Genomic DNA, 27,279 nt, shown 5'->3' with positions numbered 1-27,279 from the left:
TGTGCCAAAAATGAAGCCATCATCTTCTAGCTCATAAAAACAATGAAGATGAGTGGTTGGAGCTGCTACAGTTAAATGGATGCTCCTGGGTTGCCTTCTGTTTTTCTGGAATCACAGAATCACAGAATGGATAAGGTAGGAAGGAACCACTGGAGGTCATCTAGTCCAACCTACCTGCTCAGGTAGAGTCCCCTAGAGGATGTTATTCAGGACTGTGTCCAGACAACTTTTGAGTATCTCCAGGGAAAGAGACATTTTTCTTTAAAAAGAAAAAAGAAAAAAGAAAAAAAAAAAAGAAAAAAAAAAAGAAAAAAAAAAAAAGTACCCCTCCTTAGGTTTCTATTAGTGCTTCAGGTGATTAAAACTAAATTAGAAATGCAATTCCCTTATTAGTGAATAGTCCAGATAGTTATTTTACTTATATGTTGCTCCTCAAGGAGTCACGGTACATAAACGAGGTTTTGTCAATACAAAACAGTTTTTGTCAATAGTGAGTCTCCAGGCAATTTCCTAAACCTCCAACAGAATCAGGGCAGTGCAGTAACCACAATCGGTGCTCCTTGAAATGAAGCTATACACATAAAAATAAGAAAAATTAATAATGTATTTTACAAAAAAGAATATTTAAGATTTTTTCTTCCTTAATCTTAACAAACAGGCCACAATTTTTTCCCCTTTCAGACTGTCAGGTTTAGCTCCTTTATGCTGAAGGCAGAGGAGACAACTGCTTCATGTGACATCATCTATTTCTTACTAAACAGCATGGCAATCCCATCTGTTTTAGCAATGCTTTTGGTGACACCAGGAAGGTTGTCTCTGATCAAAGAGGCATAGTACAGGTAGGCTACTCACTGAAGTATGGATCCAAGGCTTGGTTGCTTCATGGGTGATGTGCTGATGCTTTGTGAGTGTATGGACAGTTTGTGTTGGTATGTAGATCCCTGTTGCATATGCAGTGTCAGAAATTGATGTGAATTGTGACACTAGTGAATTCAGGTGTTAGAAAGGTTCTGTTTTGCACTGGGAGAAGAAAACCCTTAGGATCACCCCTAAACAACCATCTCCCTTCCTCTTCCTTCACCTCCCCCCTCTTCAGTTGAAAATAGATGTTTGAGTCACAGAGCCAAAGCAAATTCAGCAAGCCAAAGCAAATTCAGGCAGGATCAAAACAGGTGGCCCATGAAGCTGGAAGGTCTGTGCTAACTCCAGTGTAATTCTATGTCAGCAGAGTGGCAGCTGGCACAGAGGGTGGAGCTGAGTTCCTCCAGGAGCAGTCACCCTGTCTGCCATGTCACAGTTCTGTGTTCTCTCTGGCGACATCATCCGCTGTGCTGGGGGCCAGAAGCCGGGACAGGCACAGCTCTCTTCCTACACAAGAGAGAAACTGGACACATGATCTCTAGCAGGTATCAAGTGGCAAAAAAAAAAAAAAAAAAAAAAAGTTTTTTTCTGTAAATTTGCTGATGCAAGGTAACTTCTTGCTCCAGACTTGGTGCTTTTCCCTGCTAGGATCATTTTCAGAACTTCAACAGCTAAGGCTGCTCTTGAGACACAGTTTGACCTCAGAGGTGGGAAGCAAAAGTAGAAGGATCCATTAGGAAGAAGGGAGACTGCGGCTTTTGTTCTTCACTCCGGTCTCGGGCAGCTGGGGCGCCCGGCTAGGTGCTGCCTTTTGGTGAGACCGAAGCTGCCACGTACACGGAGGCCCTAGGGCTGAGCGCTCCGACGTGGGTTTACTGCTTTCGTAGCCTTTCCCGTGTGGCTGCTGCGGTGGCTGGAGCGGCTGTTCCCAGCCGGCACGAGGACAAAATGGCGCCGGGACAAAGATAGCATTGGGTTAAATAGGGGCGGGCAGACAGGGGCGGAAATCCCCCTCGCCCAATGGGGACAGACAACAGGGGAGTGATGTGAATTACAACAACCTTTGGAAACGTGACTGAGGTGGGTACAGCATTCTGGGACAACTAGGAATGCAAAGGTGGGGTGATTGAAACAGAACTTTCAGGAAGAATTCAGGAGTGGCTACAAGACTGACATGGGAAAGCTCCTGTGGTAGACAACTTGGAGCGAACCATTGTGAGGGGAAAATGGGGGTACATAGAACTGACTAAGTAACATTTATTAAAACCCCTAACTGAACCAACCCAGCATACAACAGGAGACATCCTGCAAGTCAAGGCTGCAGATGTAAGCAGCTCAGCTTTGCCAGTGGAAAGGTTGGAATAGGGGCAGAGCCAAAACTGAGGTGGGATGGCTGCTTCTGCAAGAGACTTAGCAGAGTCCAACCAGCAGGGAGGAACAGGCTCCAGCCAACTCATCTGTTCTGATGGCATTGAAAATGCTTAAATCCATATTATCTGGAAAGAGAACTAGAGTGTATTGACTCCTCACTTTGTTTAAAGTGCTCAACTCCTTTTCTTTACCATCCAGGTAATTTTTGCTGCTGTCCAAACTTTGCTTCAAGTTCTCAGATGTCTCTGATATTCACACATGCTGGTACATGTTATACAAGTCTACCTGCCCCAGGGTCATGCTCCCTCCTCTTTGCTACTCTGCATTAGGAGGACCTACCCACACACATGGTGCCCCAGAAACACCAGCTGGGGTGGTAAGAAACACATGACATGCTCTTTTATGTTGAAATGCAAATAAGTGTTTTCCTCATTGTAATTTTTCAATCTGCTGTCATTTTAATGATACCCATCCATTTATTTCAATTCCAGCAACTATCAGTATGTTCAGAGTCATCAAGAGAATATTTTTCTCAGAAAGAAAAGTATACTCACTGAAAAACTTTCAAAATTATCCTGCCTGATATGAATTACTCACAAAGCTTGTTAATATTTCAGTTCTCAGTTTGCATAATAGCTGAAAAATATAGGTGTGCCAGATGGAATCTTTTGTGCATTAGAAATTACAGAATTTTGACTTCTAACATTTCAGATGTACATATATCTTCCTGAAATTGTTTGGAAAGGGCATATACAAGAAAAGCATTTCCAACATCTCTGAACAAGTGCTAAGAATCAAAGATATAGCATGGATGCATAATAAAGAATAATATTCATGCTTAATGGTAATGACATGGACCATTCACAGACAATAAATTTGGTGGTAATATTGATGATATGCTTTGAACTTTTGCAGAGCATTTCGTGATGGATTCAAAGCATTTTATGAAGATGAGTTAGGCATCACAGTGCTCTTGTGGCGTCTTACTGCTCTCATGTTACAGAGAGAAAAACAGGTATGAAAAAACCATGAGAGGATGTTGAATGGCACTGGCAGAGCCAGAACATCCAACTTAGCAGGAAAACAAGGCCAGTGATGGGTGAGCTCCAGTACTGAAAGTGGAAGTGAGCAAAGGCAAACCTTGCACCCATGTGGCCAAGACTTGGACACAGGGTTTTTTCTACCAGCCATGCTGTGCAGGCAGTAGCACTCTCTCACTTCAGTGGTGCTCTCAATGCTGCTGGCTGGCAGGAGCCTTCACCATCTGCCATGGGCAGGAGGAGCCCTTGTTCAGGGTCCTCTGGGGACCCACTTCCCCAGAGCTGGCAGCTGGCAGCTCAGGCTGCCTGCGCTGCTGCCAGGAGCCAGAAGAAAGCTTGCTCCTGCTGCTTGGCTTCCCCCGCACCTTTGCCCTTGATGGAGCAGCACATCCACGTTGAAGAGGGCCCCTTGTTTCCCAAGAATGTCAGACAGGTTTCAGGGTAAAGAAGAGGGATTATAGATACAAGTTTCATCCTTGCATAATTGCAAGTAAAAGAAAACTGTGACATCTTTGTCTCATATTTCTCCCAGAGTCCTTGTGTGATACATGCCTTGAAGGGCAGTGATGTGAATTCAATGGAATAACTCAACTTCAAGTACTCCTCAGTATCCAGATGAATTATTTCTCTTCCCCTCCATATTTGGACCAGGTCTTTCTGTTCTTAATGAGCACGAATGTGGAATCAATGTCTCACATACCTACATCTGTTGTCTTCTGGGATTCTGACCCCAGAAAGATGGCTTAATACACAGCCTTAAAGTGTGCTATGAAATCTATGAGATTTTACCGAACAGTGCTGTATTAACTGCATGCATTTTCTGAGAAAACTGTGCTCTTTGTGCCTGCCTTTGCTAGCAATCAGACAGAGCATCTTTGGATACAGTATTAGCAGGAGTCCAGGAAGAAGTTCTGTTCTGGTGAAGCCGTTCAGATGAAGCTTTTCCTCTCTTCATACTGTTAACCGAGGAATGCCAGGCTTGCAATGTGCAGGTGGGAGCTTGCAAAGTGGTTAGTCCAGTGTAATGCTCTCATCCCTCTAGGGTTGTCTCTGGGCTTCTTGTAGAGGGCGGTGTCCACTCCCACCTGCCACTGGCCTGACCATGGAATGGGTTTCCTTTACCTCAGCAGGGCACACGCAGCCCTACAGCACAGCTGATTCCAAGCTGCTCCTGGAAGAGCAGAGCTTTAAAGCTGAAATTTGAATATTTGTGACTGGAAGAGTCAGTGCAACACTATATATTAGCACAGAAATGTTCACTTACAGGGGCATGGTAATGACTTGAACAGATTTGGTATTTCAGTGCCCTTTTTTCATGTAGATGTGGATAGACATTCAACTAGGAAATGGTTTTTCCACTGCCTTGCTGTTGTAAGAATTTGCACTTTGTGTGGATCATAATGACTGTAAAATAAAACCTTACAAGAAATTTATAGTTTTATGCATTTTACTCATACTCTATTTGTGTAAATAAAACCCTAGGGGAAAGCAGAAGAAAATCAGACCATTTTATGTTGTTGACTACCTAACTCAATCACTGTTCCCAACTTCAGAATAACTGGGTTTGAAAAAAAATACCAAAACATTTATTAAGACAAAGGAATGAATTTAAATCACTAAACATAGGTAAGGCTTCTGTAGATCAGATATCAAATGCAATCTTATCACAAATGTCACCTAGTATTAGCAAAAATTTCCAGTGCTCAGGAGCACAGGAAGGATGTTCTTTTGTTTTAAACCACTACAGCTTGAAAACTGATTTTCTAATTTTCTAGCTTTCTACCAGTAGAAGTCAGATCAGAATCATGTTAAGAATATTATTAGTCCAAAATATAAATATTTGATAAAGCTTGGTAGGTTTTTATATTGTTGTTGTTTTGTCGTGTTTTTTTGGGGGGGGTTTTTTGGTTTTTTTGGGGGTTTTTTGTGTTTTTTTTTTTTTTTTTTAATGAGGTTGGGGTGTTTTTGGGTTTTGGGGATTTTTGGTGGTTTTTTTTTTTTTTAAGTGAGTTATTGGGTGTTTTTTCCTATAATTACTTTTTGAGACTAACTTGTTTGAATGTTTGTCTGTTGAGAGCTGCTTTATGACTGTTAGTTTGTATTAGACTGTGAGTACTGTCTGCTGAAATAAATCTGGCATTCATATTCTCCTCACAGAGCCTCAAGTTTTGCTCTATCAACACTTTTCTTAAGTTCACATCATTAAGAATTCAAAATGACAGGTTTGCACCTGGAGGTAAAGCCTGTTCCCTCTCCTTCTTCCCTAAAACCCCAAGTCTTTAATTTTCCTTTGTTCAGGATAAAATGATATGTAAAGTATGTGTTGCCATGGATGCAAAACTGAGAGCCTATTGATCCTCCCCTTTGCCAGGTAGATTTCAAGCAGAATATTTAACATCAGAGGGCACTATGGCATGGATTCCAGACAAAGACAGATTGGGGCAGGAAGAAACTACTTTAAAATTGAAGTTCCCATAGCTCAAAAGCATCCTGGGGATATAAGGCAACTCTTATGCCCACTGGGAAAGCTGCTGGACTTTTCCCCCATGTGCTCAGCAACATTCCTCTGCCTGCACTCCCTCCCCTCCTCCATGCATTCCCACCATGCCAGGGACATGGTTCATTCCCATTTACCCCCCAAACCCACTCAGATTTGAGCTGTGTCCCAGATAAGAAATTTGTTGTGCATGCCACAGATGGTGCAGCAATGGTGTTTAAATGCCATGGGAGAGCGCTGTGAAGGTGAATATCTGTGAGTGCTGCCAGAGGATCCCCCACTGTGGAATAACCCATGCGGGTCAAAAGCTAGGGCAAGCAGCTAGGGAGAGTGGAACACACTGCCACTCACAGCTCAGGGACTTCTGCAGACAACACCTCTGCTGCTGTGTTTTTCTCTTGCAGCAGATGAGAGCAAGCACCTGGATTTTATGCACAGTACATGGGGTAATGTTAAGCCAATGTAAGTGGCAATCATCTCACAAGAGTGTTATCATGCCAGAGAGGGACGCAGTTGGGCTGTGGTACAAATATATACATTTCAAAAGTGGTTTACGATGTTTCCCTAACTTAATTTCAACCTTATTTTTTTATATCTATTGTTTTTGCCATGGCTTCATACCCTTTCCTTTCAGGAATGGCATACATAACAGAACGTCCATTTTCCATTGTAATTACATTGAACTGTGGCCTCCACAGAACTCCTCTAAAATCATTGTATTTAATTTTGTCTAAAGAGTGTAGTAGTATTGCTTCCACAGACTTGCACCAAAATTGACTCATTTTGTTCAGATTAATTTTTTCCCCACAAGATTGCATTATTACAGCCTGCACTTGTTCTTCGTTGCCATAAGCACACCCTTTCATCCAGCCTGGGTCATGTGTTAAATGCCTTTTCAGGAGGGTTTATATTTTTTATTGCTGGGCAAGTTCTGAGTACTTATGGGTAGAGCACCACCAGAGCCCTACTCAGCAGTGCCTGGTTCAGAGTAGGGGAGGCCAGAGGTGAGCACCAAGCTGAAATTAGCTTCTCATTCAGGCAGCTCGATGTCTCTGTTATTGGGGCAGAGGAAGGTGAGGGCATCTGCAGGAGCAGCAGGGCCCATTGTTTCCCTTGTTTCCAACAATCACTCCATCGTAGGGCCCTTGCTCCTTTGTCATTCATAAGAGCCACTGCTGCAGAAGGGCACTTTCTTGTTTCTAACTGAAAAGGGCTTTAATAAAGCTATTGTATTTGATCACTGGCTAAGGAAACAATAATTTAGCATAATAGAAAAAGATCATTAATGTTCAATGAACCTAACACTCTGCTCCAGTTTTTTGTTGCCCTAGGGAGATGGAGAAAACTCTTCTTTCTTAATTGAAGACTAAATAGAGTACATTTCATTTTTCATTTCCAGCACTTTTTCCAATAGGCTTGTGATGTTTGCTAATGTGTGCTGAAAGGGGTGGACTGCCTGGCAGCAGCAGAGAAATTGGGTGGGAGGGCTTAGAGCACATAAAAACTCGCTTGTTCTTCATCAGACAGCTCTCTAGGGCCTTCAAGTTCTTTCTTGACAAGCCTAATTTCTAAAGCCCCTAAGGACCATACCAAGGAGATGCAGTAGTCCATTACATTACAAAATAGAGAGGAACAGAGGACAATTCTCATGTCCCCAAATGTCCCACAGGCATCTCCCCATGGGACACCTATGTCCAGGGACACTGCTGAAATTGAGGTCTGGCTGGCATTTTGATTGGAAATGTAATTTTGTATGAAACCAAGCTGATAAAAGCTTACAAGCATGATGTTTGCACCACTGCAGCTCTGGATTCAAATCGAAGGCCCACTCCCAGAGAAGTGCAGCCATTGTTCTTTGCACTGGAGACAGCTCAGGGCTGCCTCCATCTCTACAAATCCCTTCAAACACTTTAGCATTGTCATTTGCAGTCACCTGCACACACACCCCCTTCCAGAGGCACAGCATAGTTCCTGAGCTCTCCCCTCACAGGGGCAGGAAGGTGCCTTTGCATCTCTTTCTTTTGTCAGTATTGTTGGCTGCGAAGTTGGCTCTGGCTGCTGTGGCCAGTGTGGGAATGAGCTCTGGCCATGTTCACCTGTGTAAGATGAGGAGGTGAAACACATGGCAGACACTGCTGTTTCAGCTCTGCCCAAAGGAGCTTGCTGAATAAAATGCCTGAGCTCAGCTGTCATGAAACAAGCAACTCCACAGAAAAACTGTGGCACAGCTAACAGCATAGTGTAGCCTTCATTTAGTGCAATAAAAAAGAGCACCGCTAAAGACTGGTTTTCCCCTAGGGTTTTCCTTGATGGATTTTGCCATCCTCATTCCCTGATGTGCAAGAACAAAATTAGAGGACACAACAACCAGCAGTAAGAAGCAAACTGAAGCAAACCGGGTGGCGATGCTGCAGGAGGAACTCACCCTACAAAACTAATAAAGGACTTAAGAGTGCATGTTGCTACGTTGCCTGATGCTCAGGAAGACATCACTGAGAAAAGCCATGCCTATTGCAGTGATAATTAACAACAAGATTAACGATAATTGCTTGTTCTGAAGCTGCAGCGAGTCCCTGGTGATGCAGAGCAGGTTCGCTGTCCCTGAGGAGTCTGTGTGGGTGCAACTGGTGTCGGAGCATGCACTGCAGAACGCCGCATGTTTGGGATGCAATTTTTGGGGGTGTCAGGCTCTGTCAGACTCGCCACAAACTCTGCCCACCAATCCTGGCAGGCGGCAATCCCGCTTTAAGACCTGGAGGCCCACCCTGGCCCCGTGCCGCAGTGGGAGCACCAGGTGTGGGGGATCGCGGTGCCCCTGGCCCTGAGCGAGGCGGGTCTGAGGCAGTGCTTCGGCCCGTGAGGGAGGGAAGATGTCAGCACTGACGGCAGCGGGTGCTTTCCGTGAGGGGAACAGCTGGGAGCTCCTGGCGTAACATATTTGTGCACGTGGCTCTTGATAACCATCCAAGGCATTTCCTGAATGTCTCTGCCACCCAGCCAGTCTCTCCTGAGCACCACCAGCCCACTGCCATGTCACTCCAGGTGTGGCAGAGCCTGCAGGCCTGCGCAGTCAGGTGGCAGCTTAAGGACCGTTCCAGGAACCTGCTGGCACAGGGTGCCATCATAAACCTGGTAGGTCTCTTTGTAATGTCTTCCAAGATGTAGCTTGATGGCTGCTTTCCTGGAAGTCAAATGAAAAGGCGAAGCAGTGGCAGGCTTTTAAAGTACTAACTAGACATGAGCAGGGAGGATATTTGGATGAAGCTCCAGGGATTGGAAGTTCATTACTCAGCTGACAGTCATGTTCATTAACAGACAAAACAGTCAGTGGAAGAAGCTAGCGCTCCCTGTGTTTCCCCATGTTCCTTCACTGCTGGATGCTTTGGGAAGTTCCTCCTCAATCCAGTGCTAGTGAGGGAAGGGAATGGAGTGGTTCAGGGTGGGCTGTTAGCAAAATATCAATCCTCAAGCCTTCAAGTTGCTTCCAACCATAACGGGCGGCTGCTGCCATGTGATGATTACTATGGGTAGCACATACACCATAAGTGTTGCCTCAGCTGGCAGGGTTATCAATGGTGAAGGGTTTCTTTCAGACTGCTAGATTAAATCATGGTGCAAAAAACATGCTGTTATTACTTAACATATTTGGTATGTAAAATTGGGATTTCAGTCTTCAGGATTTATAAGAACAGCTCCTGTTTTGTGCCCAGGGTCCATTGTGACTCTAGTGGGAATTAGGCATATTAAGAAATGAAAAATGAGGGCTGCTATCTAGGGTAATTGAAGAAATGTAACACAAAGTCTTCATCTAAGGAGTAGGCTGTGGTCTTTCTTTAATGCTTCAGGTTACTCCTGAAGATCAGAGCTTTTCTTTATTTCTAAAGGAGGTGTCACATCACAGACCTGTTCATTCAAGCAAGATTTCTGTGTAGCTGTGGGTGTTCTTGTTTGTCCATGTCTACATTTAGACATTAAGCAAACCAAGAACTCCAGAAAATCAGGATGAAACCTGGCTAGCTGAGTTGGATTTTTTTGGAGGAGGCAAGGATCCCTTGTTATATTCTGTGCTTTGTTTCAAGATACCACTAGAAGAATGCTAAAGCCTTTGAGACAGCTTCACCTTCTTAAAGTCTTTTTTGAAGTCTGATTTGGAACAAAGTGACCTCTGGCTGGCTTGGAGTTGAAGTAAGATTACTGACAGTCCTTTCTGTCACTGCATGCCCCCTGGAAGTTGTTCATAATCTGCCTTTGATCCATACTGACTCTTATAATGTACACAAGTTAAATTAATTGAGTGTTACTGATTTATATTTACCCAAATTAAATCATTATTCACCCATCTCCATTACTGACAAGATAAATAGTTGCTAGCTAAAGCTTTAATTTCCTTAGAATACCATTTTTCTTGAAATGAGTTTGCAAGCTGGTGTTCATCATGTGTCCTCTGACACCTTCCCAGGCAGTTGGTGCCTGCCTGCACTGTCTGTGTGAGATGGGCTGAGGCTGCTCAGGTGAAATTGTTATGAGTGAGAAGTGCTCTTCAGGACAGCATCCACATCTATGTGTTGGTAGGCTTCCTGCTGAGTAGACTGAGGGTGGGTCAGGTGGAGGCCAAATATGATGGATTTGTCTGTGCTGAAAAGTCTTTGATGGCTAATATTTTTTAGCACTGGGATAGATCACAGTGTCTGCAATGTGTGTGTGTGTAAGCCTAAAGGACTCACCTCCTGCCCTAGCAAAGAAGTGCCCCTGCATGTTGTCGTTGTGCCCACTTATTAGTTACGAATGTTTTCTTTAAGGAGAACAGTAATGCAAAGCACTTGGGACAGTATCTCATCTTGCAGAAGAACCTTACAGCAAGGAAAACCAAGGGTGCAGAGGATGCCTCACACTGATCAGTGGTCAGAGCTGTGGAGCTGCCAAAGTGGAGCCAGGTCACAGGTGAAGCTGGAGTCAGGTGGAACTTGTACATAAATCTCCCTGATTTCATATTCAGTGTCTGCAGTGTCTCTTGAGAAAGGGAAAAGTGTTCATGTTTTCTCCCTCTATCAGTCACTTCATGGGGATGTTAGTGGACTATTGGGATTCTTCTTGGCTCATTTAAATCATTCTGTTTTCTATCTTGAGTATTGCAAGTCCCTCAGGATACTTGACACCAATGCTGCTTGGAAAAAAGAGTATTTGGAAGCAATTCTGCCAGCATAGCATCTGTTAGAAGTTTATGGTTTCCTTTGCTTGGCAACTTGGGGCACCTGTGTGAAAACTCTGTGGCTTTTAATTTTTATCTCTTGCTGCTATTTATGCTTGTTATGTCACAAGCTGATTGCTCAAGAGATAATTGTGCTGTCCAAAGTGGAGGATGCAGTTCCTAGCAAGTGTAGTGATTGGCACTCCAGAAACATCCTGACACTTAGGGAGAGAAAGGCGGGTGAGGATCAGGGGAAGTTCATTCATTTCCATGCACCAAACCCCAAATACGTGTGAAATTGGATTTTATTTGTTTTGTGACTGTCTGGTAAATGAAATTCAGAAGAGCTCTTCAGAAGTGGGATGAGTACCTTGAAGACAAAAATTCTTGAGGTAATGGTAATTGGTGGTATGGCAAGGGCCCATTCACCTGCATCAGAAGGAATTCTGTTAGTGTCAAACAAGGTGCATCCAAAAAAAACCCAGATTGTTGGTTCTGTTGTTGGAAGCCATCAGTGCCAGTGGGGGATGATCTCTTTTCCCTTCTCTCATTGTCTCCTGTGGTACAGTTAGTTTAGTCTCGTCTTTGCCCCACACTCACTTTGGAAAACTTCTGTACCAGCACTGATTCCCATCAACTGTGCTGTGACAAACCCCTGGAAACTTGAAACCATGGGTAGCTCTGGCATCTACACCACTTCTTTGTTTCCATTGGGAGTGGAGGTAAGAATCCCAGTGCCTGATAGCAGATGATGCCTGCTTGGTATAGCAGTTTCTTTTTTGTGGTGATCCATAGTGGAAGGATAAAGCAAACAGTAGCATCTTTATGTAAAAATCCAGTAGTCTTGTTAATTTGTGGTCTGGATTACTGGGCAAAAACACAAAGAGGACCTCCAGCATTCTTCTTGCTCTTCAATGTGTGAGCAAGAGTGAGTTTGTCAAGAGTGATATCTATGAGGGGCTAGATTTGGCAAGGAGCCTTAGCTCAAGTGTCACATCTCCCAGCTTTGGAGTCATTAGGCAGCTGTAATACCAACTGTTCATCTGATTTAGGGCCTGAGCTTCCCGTGTTATGTGTGAGAACAGTTACTGCGTGAGAGGATGATTTAGGAAACCCAGAATGTGTATCCATGAGGTCAACAGATGCTTAGGAGAAATATATAGTTTAAGCTTTATCCTTTGCCTTCCATGCCAAGGAGAACACCTGTTTCATCCTGGGAAATACAGCAATGAAGCCTTTTTTGTATTCCAACTAATTATTTTTGCAGAGAGGAGGAGATAGTGAGATACTGAGTCCTGTTCCAGAAGGGCCAGCAGACCAAGCAGTGGATCACTTCTGTTGAGAGGACCTGTCAAACAGAGAGCATCACTGAGCCTGATTCTTGTTAGAATGGTGTCAGCTATGCAAGAAAGGCTATCATGAAAGCACTGTTTAGATTTGTTTTACATGTGGCCTGCCTGTGGCAAAGGCAAAAGAATGGTTCAGTGGATGAATTAGATGGGAAACAATGTGCAAGGCTGCTTCCAGGCTGTTTGGTTTCTGAGACTTAGGCAGTCTCCTTGATAGAGGAGGGAAAAAGAATATCTAGAGTATTTTGTTGGTAGACACTAAAATGTCTTTAGGATTAGATGGGAGTTGAGGAGTGACATTTTGGAAGTCAGCATTTGAATCAAGGTTTAGTTATCTAAGCCTCCCTCTAGCAAGGTGTCAGGACATTTTTTGGATTCTGTTCTGTTAAATGCTGTAGATGAAATCAGAAAATGCTCCTGGAAAACAACTCCATTAGACTTTGCCTCAACTCTTTCATTTGCCAGCAAACTGCTGCCTCTCAAATAAGAGCACCATTTTTTTTGCAGGGAGTTGTTGATGCAAATTAAACAAGTATTTCAGGTATTTCTAAAGTGCCTCATACTTCACATTTTCTCTCCTGAAGCAGGAATCCTTGATTGCTTCCCTAATTAGTACTTTTAAAATCTCTCTACATTCCCATTTATAAATAAATCAGAATAGATAGTCAGAGTATTGATTTATCAGACATTCAATGTGCACCTTAGAAGAGCAAATTTAGCACCTGTGCATGCAAGCAATGAGTGTCCCCCACAAACTCCTGAGCCACTGACTTTGTTGGTGGCAGTGGAGCATCCAGGAACATCTCTTGTAGCCCAGCTTGATTAACAAAGATGCAAAAAAACCATGAGAAAAATTAATTGTCTATGCAATTACATTTAATTTTCTTTCTAGAAGGTTTCCCAGTTCACTTGGCAGCTATTCTTTCTTCTTTTTTTTTTTTTTTCTTCGCCAACTCATGCTTTCTTTCATTTTTTTTCCCCATTCTTTCTTGGTCCTTTTGACTGAACAAAAACAGTCCCACAAGGGCAGGCTAATGTATTCATAGTTTTGCTGCAACTTGGCTGATAAAATAGGCTGAAAAAAAATGCTGCCTCCTATTGTTTACTAAGAATCTTTGTTGTGCTTTGTAGAGTTGAAATGAGTGCTGTCTCGTGCCCTTTGCTCCCCATCCTGCCAGAACAGAACCTGTTGTGTGGAACCTGTTCAGGCTGGAGATAGTGGGAAGGCTAAAGTTCAAGTTCACAGACCCAAAAGTAAGTTACAGAAATGATTGCTTGTGTGAGCGTTCGCTTTCTTGCTGTTGCCTTTCATTCTCCTTGATCTAAGCACAGTGTATTGTTAATGCCTATCTGAACATTGCATTAAACTCTAATTAAGCCTGCCAATCAAAAAAACTCAGGAAGCAGCCTTCTAATGTGCCTAGTAGTAAGTTGTATTTTCACCCTCAATTTTCTGACTGCGAACATGTAATGGGTTTGTGAGGGTTTGTTGTTGTTTTGTGTTTTGTTTGTTCATTTTTCTCTGAAGTGCAGACAAATATTTAATGAACTCATACCCCAATGTTTACCTTAATGACTAAATTTCATTATAAAATGTCTTTGAACAAGCATCACATGAAAGGTCCAGACCTTACCAGGCTGTAGCTAAGGTCACACTGGAGGATCATAGAGAACTCAAAGCTGTTCTTAGCTCCTCATGCAATGTCAGGAAACATGCTAGTGCTAATGTGATCAGGGTGGGCAAATATGATGAATCATTCCGTAAGGCCTTTTTGTAAATGAGAGAGTATTGGAGTACTGGATCCTCTATCTGACATTGGAGCAAGAGCCACCAATAGTTACAGCTAGTGTAAATCCTAATTTGATAACCAAAATCCAAAAGTGGAAGTTTCAAATGATGTGGCTTAGGACCTTCCACTGAGGCATCAGGAGAGAGGAAGCTGGAGGTCAAAGCCACCCTCTAGTAGTACCATTTTATAAACAACCCTAAAAGAAAAGACGTGGTTCTTAGTTCCCGACATATTTGTCATATAAAGCATATTGGTAGGCTTGAGCTAACCGTATTTGGTACAACATTTTCATGACTGTAAGGAAAAATGAATAGGGTTTGCACATTCCAAAAATCCTCCCAAATCTCAGTCAGTAATTTCCTTTCAGAAACACACCAGAAGCTTAGCTGCCTTATTTTGATATAAATTGAACAGGATAAAATAATAGCATAAACCAGAGACTAGAGTGAGACTAGCCAAGTCACCCCAATAGGTCTTTCCCATCTCTAGCACTCAGCATCTATTTTCCTGTGGAGCACAATAGTGATTTCTGCTGTTTGGAACTGCTGACTCTCATACTTCAGTGCTTGTGAAGTTTGCATCAAGTGTGGAAGTGCTACAGCATTTGCAATCCAAAGCTAGGCATCTGAAAGGCCATGCAGGAAGGTTATGTGTGAAAACATGCTGCTCCTAGATAGGTTATCCTGGCTCATGGACTTTAATTAAAGAGATCTCAGACTAATTAAACTTTAATGCTATGGTTGGGGAAGGCTGACAGCTCTGCTCTAGTCTGACCCATTTCTCAATGTGCTTCTGCCTGAATTTTTTCCCCTTCCTTTCCCTGCTGTAACCCTTATGGAACATCCGCCCCAGCCAGAAACAGACACTTGTTCTCTGGATGCCTCGTCCTTGTGTCCTTGTCGATACTGTCCAGTCCTGAAATCCTCCTGCCCTTTGTTCCTCTGCCACTTCCCCCCCCACAACTCCCTAAGACTTGATTAAGCCAAACGCTGAGATCCCACAGGTGCTGTAGTTATTTTTAGCATTAATGTTAGAGCTCTGCAAAGGGTAGACGGAGATTTATGATTTTGTCTCCTACAAATCTCGTGGTTTTTCCTATCTTTTCTACAGCTTGGATGGATTCCAACATCCCCCCAGATACTCCAAATTGCCTTTTATTTCTTTAATTAAAGAGCTGTGAGAGCCAGCAGCTTTGACTCATGACTGTGGGGCAGAGTGGGTCCCTCATCCCTTCTGAAGTTCAGCATGGTGAGCTCTTGTCTGCAGACATTGCAAATCTTCATCCTGGAAAGAGCCTTTTTAGCACTTTCTGTGGTGAGCTGGGAGAAGAAAGGTTGCTTAAGCATCTGAGTAACTAAACACAGCTTTCGTAGTGGATGTTTGCATTATTTTCTACTTTGATGTGTTCGTTCACTCTTCATTTACTCCTATAGCTGACATATCAGTGCTTGACTTCAGCAGGTTCTGAGTTTGTACTTGTGGAAGAGTTGGGGAAGATTTTTTTTTTTCATTAAGAAATGTCAAGAATTAATTTGTCTCTCTTTGCTTGTGCCTTGAATGTTGCTCTCCTTCCTGAGCTCTGCACATTCAAGCATGGTGTTTCAGTATGACCACGATAAAGCTCTCTCCATGGATTTTTTTTTCCCAAGTCAGGCATGCCATACATCATAGCTATTTCCTGGTATGCCTAAATCTTACATCTCAAACCCATGTTTACACCCCCCTTAAAATAAATTTGATGCATGGGAGGCAGATGTAATTACCATATATTTTCCAGCATGTGTTTAGCCATGCAGGTGTGCCTACTTCTGCCAGCTGGGAGCTTCTGTTTTGTCTGTGTCCTCCTCTGGCTTGCAGGCTTCCCCCTCCTCCCCATACACAGGGAGAGCTACATTCCTGGACTGTGGGGGCACAGAATGTTCCTTAATGAAGAATCAGGAAAAGTTTCAGTCTAAAATATTCTGCAATATATTATTCTGCAAAATTATTCTTTTTGGTTCAACATTCTCTAAAACTTTGATGATTATCAGCAATGCCTAGTAATGTGCCTTTGCAGTGATGCTATAGACTTTGGGCGATTTGGGGGCTTTTGTGGCTCTGGATACAGGAGGAGTTGCTGTGTTAGAGGACTCCACTTCTTCCTCCACATGTGGCTGTGCTGTGGTGCCAGCCATTGTAGGACTAACCAGCTAGGGGTGTCTCCAATTATACATTTCCGCATACAAACATAAAATCAATATGCTGAAGCAATTAACTAGACTTCATAAACTTCAGCTGGCAAGCTTTCTGGAGTCTGTTCAAAAAGGCAGCTGCTTTGGCTGAGAGGGAAGTGAGCTCAGGGCATTTCTTTTGTTTAACTGGTGAGGTGGACACTGGCAAGCCGAAAGGGAAGAAGATTTAATTACTTTGTTTCAATCTCAAATTAAAATATTTTTTAAAAATTTTTGAAAAATATCTCTGTATCTTCAGTATTATCAGTGGGGAAATTAATCTTTTCAACATCTGAGTAGGATTAAAAATTTGTTCTTACTCACTACCATCACCTCTTTTCGGTAGGAATCAGTGAGTTAATTTTGGTAACTTCTGGTTTTCCAAATGGTGGTTCTTTTGCCCGAAGAGCTGAATGAGATGCCTGCTCTTTTGACAAGCAGACCAAAGCTGTCAGGCTCCCTTTCCCTGTAGGTGACTATACTTCATATTCCTGGTGCCAGATAGTATTTGACATTTAATTTAGGACTCTCAGTGCCTGCATATAAGACTTTACTATAAAAATTATGATAAAGTGTCTTGAGTATTGGATTTGACAGTCTTTTCTTTCTTCTGGTATATCCCCATGCCCAGTTTGGGCTGAAAGATCTGACTTGAATTAAGGAGAGGAGGAGACTTAACCCTAATATTTTTTTTAATGAATTGAGAAGGCCTTACTTGAAGATAAATATCTACATATGAATCTTATTCTATCTATGAGATCTATCTATGAGATCTATGAGATGGCAGGCAGAATTTATTCAGAGGAGAAAGAATGGGTGAGGGATAGGGTCAGCAGAAGGACCTTCTGTATATAATTCATCCAGTTACTCATTTTCTTACAAAATAGCACACACTGTATTGATCAGTGGAGAATTTCCCATAGAAAAAACCAAACAAACAACAACAACAAAAAAAAAAAAAAAAAAAAAAAAAAAAAAAAAAAAAACCCAAAAAACCAAACCAAACAAACAAACAAACAAAAAAACCCCCAATGCTAATAGTATCCACAAGGCTGTGTTTGTACTGAGGAGGAGATAGCTGGATTTTTTTATGAAATCATGTTTAGCTGCATCTGCATTGAAGGTGCTTCAGTCTATCCTTCAGGGAAAAGTAGGTCAGGTCAGTAGCTCCCAGAAGCAGAGGTCAGTGATGCCATGATAGCTTGTCTCCTTTGGGGAGCAGAGGACCAAATGACAGGGACAATATGTCTACCTTTCATAAGGAGATAAACTTGGAAAGAGCTGAGGTGGTGATGCTGGGGCCCAGGCCATGTCAATGGTGCATTGTCCTTGCAGTTCCTCTCCCTGGTGCATTTTCACAGGCTCTCTGCAGCAGCAGGATTTGAAGATTCCAGTGTCAGTGCCTCAGGATCTTGAACACATGTTATTTTTATGCATAATACACACATGGTAGCTGTCCTGCCCTCTGACTGCAGAAGCCCAAGTTACTCAGTGGTCTTTCAAATTACAAAAAGTGGCACAGAAGCAATCCTTGTCTCGGGAGATATAGGAACACACTTGAAAATGAGCTAATTTTTTTCTCCTTTTGCCTTCCACTATTTAAAAATGCCCTGTTACTGGGTTCAACACCAGTGCTCTGTCACTTTCGTTAGTTGGGTGGTGAGAAAAAATTGTAGTGAATCATGCTTTTAATGTGCAGATTAAAATATTATTCATTAGTGTGTTGGAGACAGCCCTGGTAGAAAGCAACTGGGAGGTGAATTCTTACAGGAAGATAAAAATTGCTTTACAGAGTGTTTGGAATCTAATATGCTTCCCATGCAGAAGTTATATACCTAGTCCTATTGCAGGGACTAGAAAGACTAAATAGATAGTATTGGAAGTCCTTTAATTTAAAGTGAGTGGGTATGGCACAGTATGGGGGAATGGATTTTCTCTGAGCAGAACAAATATTCTACATAAGGTTTTCAAAATACTGCCTGCCTGCCTGCCTGCTTGCATGAAGGCCCCCAGTTCCTTGTGTCACTTCCAACCATGCACTTCCTCTGTAATTGTGTGGAGTGCACTTGTTTCTCTCCAGCTTTTAGCAGTTAATATGATTGCTGTTTCAAAAAACCTAAACAGCCAAAACTCAAAACAAACAAACAAAAACCAAACAAACAAAACCAAAAACCCACTAAAATTGTCCTGTTATTCTTGGAAAATCCTGTGGCTACTTTAGCATATATGTGATGGAAAAGGTGTGTAGTTGTTTAAGATGTGGTTAAAGCACAGTGACGCGACAGCTCACACAGAGGGGCTGAAAGTTCACCGTTGAAACTTAGCTCCAGTGCATATCTGTATTCTTGGGATTAAGAATAGCCAGTGGAGATTAGCCAGGATCCCCACTGCCAGTCTACTTTATAAACAGTCTGCAAACATGCTTCTTTTTTGCACATTTTTTTGTGTCAAGGTTGCTTAGCCTGCATTCCAGGGTTTTTAACGTCTCAGCAGATAGACTTGTCTGGGGGCTGACTGGCAGGTCTTGCCTTGCCTTGCTCAAACCTCACTCAGGAGTTGGTTTTAAGCCACCACCACCTTTCTGCAAAAGCTGCTGTGTTGCATACTTTGTAATTCTATGGTAAAACAGCTCCTGACCATGGCTCAGGCTTTTAGAGGAGACACACCCCTGTGACAGCAGGAGAGGCTCTAGTGAGAACAGGAGCTGAGGCAGTGGGGCTTGCAGGGGGCTGTCTGCAGCAGGTTGATGCCACAGCCATCCCATTGGTGCTGCCAGAGCAGAACACAGAAACCCACAAAAAATTCAGATAGAAAGATATTCCAGGAAGCATCGAAGCCTGCCCTTCCCTCAGGGCAGGATCATTTGTGAAACAGATATTTGCCTAACCTTGTAATGCAAACCTTCAAACTCCACAGCCTCTTTGGGAAGTGAATCCAAGTCTGTTACTACCTTGAGCATTAGGAAGCCTTCCCTAATATCTTTTTTAAAATATTCCTTGCTGTAATTTAAACTCACTGTTATTAGCTCTTGAGTATTCCTACTACTACCACTTTCCATTTTTCATTAAGAATAACTATTACAAGTACTTATTCCTTATTAATAAGTGGCTTGTTCAGTGTTCCCACTTGCAAAAGTGCTTCATACCAGAAGCTCTAACATGAATTTCAGATGAATTCATTAAGTGGGAGAGGGTTAGCAGGATCTGGCTGAAGTGATCTAGAATAATTAGCTGTGCTATTAATATGTCAGGCACATAGAAGCACTGTATGATACTGTCATTTATGAAATGACAAAGCAGAAAGAAGGCATTTGCCAGTTTTTGGTGGAATTGTGCAGACAGCTGTAAGGTTTTCCTTGACTGAGTGGGAAAGGCAAAAAGGAGGTGAAGGGGCTGATGAGTTGCAGGAAAAGGGAGCAGTGGGAGGGTTACCTTACCTCAGGAACATAAGTGGATCTTAGTTCAACCATCAATGGTAAGAGAAGTCATCAGAGTTCTAGCTGTTTGAGAAGCTTGAGTGAGGATAAAAGGGTAAAAGTTACAGGAAAATAGACTGGAACTTGGAGAACAAAGGTTAAGTGCTATAGAAGACTAAATACACTGAAAGCAGGTCCAAAGAATCAGCAGATATGAAAATAGTTGTGAGGAGATGCCGAGGGCACAGAAGAATAGGGACTGTGGGAAAGATAGTGGAGAGTTTCTCACTACTAAACCTGGAGCCCTGATACTTTGTTGCAGCTGCTGTAGAGCAGGGCAGGGAGCAGCAGGGATTAGGTACAGCTAATCCCACACTGCATGGGTTTGGCATGTGCATGTCAATGTTTTGAGTGTTAATTATGACTGGGCAGCCTCACACCGCAGGCCTGCTGGGCAGAGCTGCTTGTAGACCATGTGTTTCTTTATCATTTCCTTGTTGAGGTTTATTATTTCACAGATAAATTAGAACCTGGTTTGGGATGCTAAATAAATAGATATGCTCTAGCAAGACACAAAAGTGTCAGCTGAATATGTAGAAAATTAAGAACTCTTCAGCTGTGTTGAAAAAGGACTGTTGTTCATTATCCCTGCTTTATACTGGCCAATCTACCTGGCCACTCCAAGCAAGCAGCCATCAAAAGGTGAAGTGCACATTGTGCTAAGGAGATGCTGAGTTATTGTTAAAGACATGTTTCTGAGGGAACTAAACTGTTAAACAGATGAACTTGGGTATATGCAAAAAGATTGTTCCTGAAATTTCTGAGAGGAGAAAATGTGGTTTTAATTGCCTGCTTTTTACACTCATGAGTGTCTGGATCAGGAACAGAGAAGTGTTTTTGTCCTATCCTGTCAACTGCCTGAAAGAGCAGGTGGGCTGCCTCGGCCCTCTCTCAAGGTCTGAACGAGGTGCAGAGGTGTGAGAGCCAGGAGACATGAACTCAATGTCTTGTCAGCCATAAACTTGATCTGACGTTGGACAAATTGTTCATATCAGGTGCCTGGGTCCCACTCAGCCGCTCGGCACTGGTCATGTCACAACACCTCTGCTGTGGGGAGGGCCTGTGGATGAGTCCTCTGTAGTCCTGCAGTTGCTTAGTGCAGCTGCTCTGTGTCTCACTCCTTGTATTACGTGACCTGTTCTCAAGTGAAAGATTTCCTTTTGTAAAGCACAGTGGCTGAAGTCTTACAGGGCTGCATCTCAGAGATCCATGAAATTGAATATAAGCCTCCCTTTGAACAGCCAGATTTTTTTAAAAATCTAGTAGAACTGTTAGTGCTATGTTTAAAAAAACCCAAAACAAACCACCAAAACAAGGTAAGTCAGCTGTCCATCAGCATTTTTCTCTTTGAGCACCCAACAATTGTACTGCAGAGGTGGTTTGAGAGCAAAGTAGAATTTGATGTCCTGATTGCTTGCTGGTGCTGCTATGTTTTCATCAATGTGTTCTCAGGGCTTTTGGACAAAGGCTGAGACCTTTCTCCCCTCTTTAATTCCCTTGTCCACTGAGGGGCTAAGACCTCTTTGATAATTTTATTTGGTACGTATTGAGAGTGTAGACCAGGGTGGATGTGCCATTCAGTATCACGTGTAGATTAAAATATCTCCGTGACACCAGTGAGGATTGTTGCTATCCAGAGAGCAGGAAGGGGACCCTTGGCTGCGAGGGGCAGTGCTCCTTCACAACTTTTGCTGGCAACTTTGCCCAGTGGAAGATTTGCAGCATGGATGATGAACAATGCTGGGTATGGATCTGGTAAAGAAGGGGAATCTCCTCACCTGCTGCTGGAATCTGCCCCAGTGATGGGACCCAGAACTGCTTCAGCAAGACAGACCCAGGTCTTTCAAATATTTTGTTTTTATTTTTACTTTCTGTTATTACTTGACAAGCTGTCATTGTTTTCTGAGGAATACAAGCAAGAGAAAGCAAATTGCCTTTTTTTTTTTTCCCTGTTTGTAAAGCAATAAAACTTGGAAGGTACTTCAAGAAGTAGAAAAAAGGCACTTCACTAGCTTGAGGGCTTTCCTCCATGACATGAAAAAGATGGATCCTTTCCAGGAAGGTATCATTGCCAGACTTTTCCTAACAAAGATTGGGTTTATCTCTCATTCTGGAAAGTCCCATTTAGGCAACGTAAGTGGGAAGACTGCCTGCCTTTTTTCTGTGCATTTTTTGGTAGGTGTGAGTACTCTCTAATTTTCCAAGACAGTGCTGAATTTAACCATTCAACAGTTGGTGAGTCATGTGGCCATCAAAAGTTGTTGAAAGTTACAGTAGTTTTGCAGTAGTGTTGGAAGTAGGTACCTCTAAAGTGTAAGACATGGCGCTGTCTAATTGCTGCCAACTCCCTGATTTCTCAGGAAGCTGCATACAGTGCCTCCTGCAAGAGAGACATGACATTTAAATTCAAATTCAAATTGGAAATGCATGGTTATTCAGCTATCCCTGTGTGCAGAGAAAATTTGAAGGTATGTGCTATACGAGCATCTGCAGCTCCAAAAACAATTAGGTGATGAGCAGATACCCAGTGAATGCCACTGAGAAATACCTCCACCTGACTCTGTCTCTACTTCTTATTTTTTCATTCTCCCAAATGAAAAGCTGGATAGAAAATAGTGTGAGGATTGCAAATTCTCTCAAGGCATGGCCCTTAGAGTAATCAGGTTTTATTTTGGGAAGAGCTCTGTGCAGAGGACATTTTTGGCACTTAAATCCAGTTACCTAATTAACCTTCTTGAAACAACAACAACAACAAAATGCATCACCTCTGGAGCAGACCAAGACTTTGGAAAGCAGCCAGATAAATTGACTGGGAACAAATAGAGAAATTCCCATTCCAAGTTTATAAATTTTAAAACCTGGATAGGGTAGGCTTCCATTGATTTGTTGCTGCTTTGCAGACAGGGCAGGAAGAGAATGTCCCCTTGTTCTTTGCTTACCTTTCTCCTTTTCAAAATAGCAGCCATTCAGAAAAGTATCTGAAGTGGAGCTCCTGTCTTGATTTTTATTATTAGATCTGCACTTTCATTCTACTGCCCTGATAAGTTTTTGCTGGAAGATGCCTTGTGAGCAATTGTGAAGAGGACTTTCCACACTAATTTCCACCAGTATACAACCATGTTAATTAGAAGCAAACCTGTAGCAGAGAAAGTTACATGCTGGTACTATTCTAGGTAGCTTGCCTATCAGTCAGAGTTAACCTGTGCCAGTTCAAAGATGCTGCCTGAGGATACCATTTAGCATGACCTATAAAGGGTTCTTTTTTCTGTCTCTGTTGCAATTGCAGTGAGAAATTTTAGTAGTACACCTATCAAGGTCACCTCAACACTTTGTCCTAAGCAGTTCTGAATGGATTATATTATTACCAAATAACAAGCATTTTGGCTGAAATTTTTGGTCTATCTCACCATGTTATTATTTTTTGTCGTCCAGAAAAAAAATGTCCAGCCTTTCCCACCAACAGGACTAGAAGGAGACCACTGCTTTACATTAAAACAAATGGGCAAACATATCTTGACAACTGCCTTCTTAGGAGCTAGAGTGTCCTGAAAGCTTGTTAGCCAGTTTAGGGATTTGTCACAGGGGTGGCCTTTGGGGTCATGGAGTGACCTTTACTCCTTGTGTGGGAAGTTGCCCAGTTTTAACCCATACTGTGTGTATGCAGCATTGATTACCAAGTCTTCTTGCTGAACATTAAGGTTTTCTGTTCACTGAAAGGCTAAACCTGTCCCCTCAATTACAGCTGACCAGCCTACTGAGGAGCAGAGTAAGTGAAGCTGGACAGGCTGTGCATTAGTTAGAGACAGGAGAAGAGACAGCTCAGAAGCAGTCAAGCAAGTAGAAGGAAAGGCAGGACAGCCTGTGCCCGAGAAAGTGTGCCATGTCCTACATCCTCTGGAGAGGAACCCATGGTTGCTGTCAGCCAGGATCTCAGCCTGCTCTGCTGCCAGAGCTGGCAGCCCAACTCTCCCTCTTTCTTTTGCCGTGTTCCTACTGGGCAATCCAGCTAAAATTACCCAAGTTTTCCCCTGCATTAGCTGCCTGACACAACTTCCTATGACATGACATGACATGACATGACATGACATGACATGACATGACATGACATGACATGACATGACATGACATGGCGTTTCAAAGGAAGCAGGAGTATAGGATGAGGAGGCTGCACTTCCCTGCAGACACATGTCCTGTAGAACTTGCTGGCAGCTAGTGCATTTGAACTCCACTGGCAGCTTGTTTTATTCCTTCTCCAGCTGATCAATACAAAGGCCAGCTACTGTTACTCCTGTGAGATAATATGTTTGTCCAGGTAAAGGAGGTCTGTGAAGCAGGTTGGTAGGCAAAGCATTGCCATTGATCTCCAGGGGTGACAACATGAGATCATTTTAGGGTACTCTTGTTCTGTGGGTATTTTTCATAATTTCTTCTTGCAGTTAATTTTGATTTAGACTCACATATGAAACAAATGTCGAAAAGATGTTATTGAGACTGCAGGTACTTTTGACCATGGTAGACCTACTCTAACATTAATGAGGTTAGAGAACAATGAAAGTTACTGAATCCCTTCATGTTTGTCATAAAGGCCATACTCTATGGAGTGGATGGAATAGGCAAGGAGAAAAAATCTAATGATGTAATTAAGGCAGTTGCACAAGTTGGTGTAGGGATTTTCTCCTTCCCCCTTCTGAAAATCCCAATGGATTCTAGAAAAATATCTCCTGATTATCCTAATATTTAAACATTGTAATCCTCTTTTCACATTTTCAAAGTGCTCGGCCCTCTCAGCAGCTTCTTAGAAGCTCACACAAAGATACTCCTTTCATTTGTGTCTCAGTTCTTAAATTGAGAAGGGGACCCTGTTGGAAGGTTATGTCCTTTTGTCCTGAACACTGAGTCCCAATGTTATTACTCCTTTATCCTTCTGTATGGACCCTGAACAGATGAGATTTTACCTCACATACTCTGCACAGCTCAAGTGCATGTAGGTGAAGGAGGAAATTAGATCAAAGCTTCTATTTTGCTAAGTCTATGTTCTCTGTCTGTACAACGCACAAAGACAGGCTCTGCCCTGAAGAGCACTGGAAGCCACCCTGAAGAAAGGTCACACTCCTTTTGTCTGGAGATATCTCCCTGAGTTCAAGTATCTTTGCAAAATCCACAAAACTGTAAAGATACTGCGCTGTGCTCTTTGTGGGGTGACCCAGGAATGGAACTCCAACTGCATTGAGCGAAAATGGTGGTGCATGCTTCCTTAGGTATCCACGTGGAATATATTGTACGAGGGCCTGGTAACACCAGTTTTGAGTTGAGTTTAGAAGAAGTTTTGGATAAGAGGATTGTGTTAACAGACTTGACAGAAAAAGCCTTCTGGTATGAATTCCTGGGTTCTAAGATGACTTTTCATCTCGTAATGAGGGAAGTAAGATGTCCATTTTGGCACTGTTGCACTGGAATTGGTATAGTCATGCTAGTTTTTCCTGAAAGTTGTCCAGTTTGGACCAGTGAAATAGAGTAGTCTCTCACAAACTAGGTCCCGCCACTTACCTGTGGATAATGTGGACAGCAGCTTCTCCAAGTTTTGGTTCATTGTCACATCTCACCTCACATCTTATAGGAGCATTTTTTGACAGAGAAGTCTGAGGTCACAGGGTCCAGAAGACATGCTGTTGCCTCTGCAAGCTCTTGCTCTTCTTCCAGAAGAGGATCTGAGACTGTGCATTTGTAGGACCTTGTGAAATGCCTGTGTGAGGAAAGATGAACACAGTGTACAGGCACTAGGTGGAATCTCCCCTTTATGGACTGGAATAAAGAGAAAAAGGTTTCAGAGTGCTCATCATGTTTTATGCTGAGCAATTTGGCAATATTAGAGTCAATACAGGAACTTAGTTGTAGAAAGAGTGCTGGTAATCTTTTTTCTCTAGTAGAGTCTCCTTTCCACAGAGAAGAAGAATATTTTGTAGTTTACCCCCAGGATCTTCTGGATCACTAGACTGTCTGTGTCTTCAGGCTTCCTAGGTAACAGTGAAGACCTGTGGGATTTTTGCTTTGTTTCTGGGGCTACATCAGTGTGTGGAGCCTGCATTGCCCCTAAACCTTTGCAGCTAGCCCTGGCTATTCATTATAAAATGCTAAATATGTGCTTGTATTTCCCCGTGCTTTCATTTCCACAAATATCAGAACAGAGACATATTCCTCAAAGTCCTTTGTTTGGAGATAAGTGCAATAAATTTAAAATATGTTTACAGTCTTGCATATTCTGCTTTACATGGGGAAATAAGTGACAAGTGAAAACTGTTTTTTCGTATCAGTGACTCTGATGAAACCAGAAAATCAGTCATGATATTAAGCTTCATGTCCCTGGACCTTGTAACCCAGCACAGAATATACTCTGACAAGGAACAAAATCAGTTTAACACACTTTACTTTTAGGAGCATGCTGAATCTGTAACTGCTCTGTAGTTTTTGAACATTATTTGTTTTGTTCATTATCTTTGCTTGGTGTGTTGTCAAGGTCGTGGCAATCTAAGGACATCATTAATCCAAGGTTTGTAGAGATAATGTCTTGCATTAAACCAGCAGGTACAGCTGAAAAAGTCAAAGATGCTTTCAAACACTCCGTCAGCACTTAATTATGACTAGTGTGCCCAAAAGCCTTTCTGCTTCTCCCAGCTCTATTGTTTGGTCTTATCGGAGATTGTCTGTCTGATCACAAATTGGGTACTTAAAGGCCACAGGAATCTTGTTGATTTCTGCTGGCTGTGATAAAGACCCTCCCTCTGCCCACTCACATATTTTTTCCAGGACAAAATGAACAAAATGGATTTTTCACCAAAAGATTTTTTTGTAGGTAAGATAGGAAGCCTTGAAGCAGTGAAGAAATGGTACAGTTTTGTTGGGAAAATAGTCCTCCACCCTGCTGCTGCAACTGTTTAAAATACCATGAGCCTATTTTTTAATATTAGTTTTGAAACCTTCCCAAGTAAATTCAAATTACTTTAATGAAGTTTCTTTTTACTGTTTGTAGCCAAATTGTTAGTAATTGAGATATGAAGTTTGGAAGATGCCATTATCTGGTAATTGACTGTGTCAGTTCAGTTAAACTTCTGCAGCTTTAGCTTATCTTGCCTCTGTATCCCCCAGTCTCAAGCCATGCATTAATTCCTAGACAATTTTTTTTTTCCAGAATCTTTTCTTCTTTGCTTCCAGAATATTCTGTAGGACTGTAAATTTGGTGGTGTTCTTCTCAGTAGGAGCAGAGACTCAGAAGTATCCGGAAGCACTGGTATGTATTAAATTATAAATCCTCCGGGCTTCACCCGGGTGCCCAGCCAGTCCGGGGGAAAACCCTCGGCTGACCGGTCCGCGGGGAGGAGGTGGCGGGACCTGGATAGCTCCACCGGACGGACGGGAGGACTCCAGAGTAGCTGTATTTCTAGAGGCTTTATTTCAGGAGAGTCGCAGGAACAGGAGGAGGAGACGAGGGACACAAGCTCTC

General features: G+C 42.6%; 2 long non-coding RNA genes across 2 annotated transcripts in view; both read left to right on the top strand.

Annotated features, from left to right (window-relative positions):
• Positions 1–278: 278 nt before the first annotated feature.
• Positions 279–8,226, top strand: LOC128809350 (uncharacterized). The gene is made up of 3 exons (XR_008437692.1): positions 279–1,406; positions 3,148–3,247; positions 8,068–8,226. It is a non-coding gene; the product is annotated as an uncharacterized LOC128809350 (long non-coding RNA).
• A 326-nt stretch (positions 8,227–8,552) lies between these two features.
• Positions 8,553–27,279, top strand: part of LOC128809351 (uncharacterized) — a 36,373-nt gene continuing 17,646 nt past the window's right edge. The window contains exons 1-2 of the long non-coding RNA XR_008437693.1: positions 8,553–8,901; positions 13,438–13,560. This is a non-coding gene — a long non-coding RNA (uncharacterized LOC128809351). The remainder of the gene's footprint in view (positions 8,902–13,437; positions 13,561–27,279) is intronic.

Source organism: Vidua macroura, chromosome 6 (assembly GCF_024509145.1).
Source record: "Vidua macroura isolate BioBank_ID:100142 chromosome 6, ASM2450914v1, whole genome shotgun sequence".
NCBI classification, from domain to species: Eukaryota; Metazoa; Chordata; class Aves; order Passeriformes; family Viduidae; genus Vidua; species Vidua macroura.
The sequence above is the reverse complement of the archived record's forward strand: the minus strand, read 5'-3'. Positions and strand labels throughout refer to the sequence as shown.